This window comes from Hipposideros armiger, unplaced genomic scaffold, assembly GCF_001890085.2.
Source record: "Hipposideros armiger isolate ML-2016 unplaced genomic scaffold, ASM189008v1 scaffold_716, whole genome shotgun sequence".
NCBI lineage: Eukaryota > Metazoa > Chordata > Mammalia > Chiroptera > Hipposideridae > Hipposideros > Hipposideros armiger.
Genome location: NW_017732066.1, coordinates 665,204 through 667,805, shown reverse-complemented (window position 1 = coordinate 667,805; position 2,602 = coordinate 665,204). Strand labels below are relative to the sequence as shown.

At 44.3% G+C, this 2,602-nt stretch overlaps 1 protein-coding gene across 2 annotated transcripts in view; it reads left to right on the top strand.

Moving 5' to 3' along the window:
* TGFBRAP1 (transforming growth factor beta receptor associated protein 1) overlaps positions 1 to 2,602 on the top strand; it is a 67,061-nt gene that overhangs the window by 60,536 nt on the left and 3,923 nt on the right. The window lies entirely within an intron of this gene.

The window sequence follows — 2,602 nt, the reverse complement described above, 5'->3', positions numbered from 1 at the left end:
GTTTCTGTTCCTTCCTGCTTCCCCTCTGGCTCTCAGCCCGGAAAAGGCTCTGCCTGTTTACCCAAGCACTCCCTTCGGGGTAACTTTGTGTGCTTCTGGCTGCCTGGCAAGTGAAGACCTATAAGAAACTGATGAAGTGCAAGAGAGAAGCTGTCCCCTCCGCTTCCTGAAGACGACAGCGCAAAGGGAACCCGTGGTGGGGAAGGGCCACGTGTGTGCCCCTTCACTGTCGCATCATCTGCTGATCTGAAACTCCACGATTCATGTGTGTAACTAAGAATTTTTATTTGAAATTACATCATCTTTGTAGATTTGCTCTTGTTTAGAAATTTGTCATATTTGTGAGGGGTGTTTTTTCGTGTTAAAACATACCTCCTACTGAATACTGGGGAAATTAAAAGGGAAATGTTATGAGCGCAAACTGAGCATATTTTCAGGAGAGGCCGGTTTTACCCTCACACCCTCAGCAGGGCAGGCAGTGGGTGACAGCTGCCTTCGCACATGGCAGAGATGTCACCTTCTTGAAGGTAATGCCACACCCCCTTCCGAGGTCTGTCAGGCCGCCTTACCTCCCAGCACTTTACAGGCCTGCTCCGAGGTGTCCTGACCACATGGGAAAACTGCCTCTCGGTCCTCAGACTGGACATTCATTTTGTGTTCCTGACAAATGTGGCAGGGAGGCTGAAGCTGTTGTTCCTTTATTGCCCTCTTTTGAGTCTCTTCATTTTGATTACTGATTCTGTTAAGGCACTAACAACAAAGATACTGTACCCCCTGGTGTAGCGCTTTGAAAACAAGCATCAGTTTCTGTGTGAGAGGAGAGGATCCTGGTGCAAGCCTCTCCTTCAGCCAAAGCCTTACAGAGAGGGCGTGGAGAGCTCATTCTCCGTTCTTTAAAAGACTTTTTCTCTGCCAATAATGGTCAGTGTTCATTTTCCTTCTGTAATGCTAACTGGGCCAAGAAAGCAAAGGCATCCATGCACTCTTTCCTAACTATGTCTCGATGATCTGAAGAATAAGTGAAGAAGCTCTCCTTGTAACTCCACCAACGATGTGTAAATGGTAATGGGTTCAAAGCCCGGTCATGAGTTTCACCCTGTGGATGAATGTTGTGGAATCGTCATACGACTACTGTGCACTGTCATCACAACTTGTGAGCTTGGATTTACTCCTTAAAGAACGTTTGTACATGCAACATTGCACTTTTAAAAGCACTGTGTCTCTGTACTCAAAATGGGTAAAATCTTGAAAAAGCTTGCAATTGCTCATTCCTAACTCGAGGGCACTAGTCTCTTTTTTCTCTGAACATTGATCAATATTTTGAAACGTTTGTTATGCTTTAGAATAATGGGAATTAAAGTTGAACTGTTTTCCACCTCCACTGAATCATCTAGGACAGGCAGAAGTCTGTGGCACTGTGCAGAATTATCTCCTGTGTTAACCATACCTTTCTTGAACTCCCACAAGGCTCTTTTCTTAAATCATATTTTTAAAAGAAACACATGGTTCTTTCTACAGGCCTGCTGTTTTGTGACTGTGCTGTTGAATCGAGCAATTAGAGCCCTCACTCAGCCCTTGTTTCCCCTCCCGAGTTTCAGTGTAACCATTCTACAATAGTTAAAACAGCATGAATGAACTCAGTTGCCATTACTATGGGCAATACTATTTAATTCCATGAAATGTTAATCTGCAGTTGCCTACCAAGTGTTAAGGTGGGAGTGCCGTGTGGGCTGTGGCACACTGGGCCTGTGCTCAGAGCTGGAACGCCCTCACCCAGGAATAAATGTGCCTGCGAACTTCCATAACGCAGGGAGGCTCAGGTGGCCGTGGGGTGGCACCATTCAGCTGACGCCTATCACACAGATAGGGTAGCCCTTGCTTCTTGCTTGCTGTCCCTACGGAAACCGTTGTCTTTGCAACTTTCCCCTTCGCCCCTGGTTGGGTCCCAAACACACAAGATGTACAAATGTAAACTTGTTGATTTTATTAAAATTCTTTTAATTCTTTGTTCTTTATGTAGTGTTTTGTTTTGTTTTTTTTTTAATTATGTTTATGAGATAAGGGTTTGCACTTGCCCAGCACCTAGCCTGAGGAGTTCTAGAACTTATTCACCCACACCTACTGGCCCCTCCAGCACCTGCAGAGGGCTTGCATGGCCACCTCTTACATTTTGTGTTATTTACCGAATTTTAAGTGACCCACTTCTGACCTGATCTCGGACAATTAAGTTCGCAAACCGATTGCAACGATCTAGCTAACTTTTTTTGATATCAGAGGGATTATTCATTATGAATTTGTACCAACTGGACAAACAGTTAACTAAGTTTATTTTTTGGAAGTGCTGAAAATGCTGCGTTGAAAAGTTAGGTGACCTGAACTTTTCACCAATTCATGGCTCTTGCATCACGACAATGTACCAGCTCACACATTTTCTGTGAGGGAGTTTTTAGCCAGTAAACAAATAACTGTATTGGAACACCCTCCCTACTCACATGATCTGGCCCCCAGTGACTTCTTTCTTTACCTGAAGATAAAGGAAATATTGAAAGGAAGACATTTTGATGACATTCAGGACATCAAGGGTAATACGATGACAGCTCTG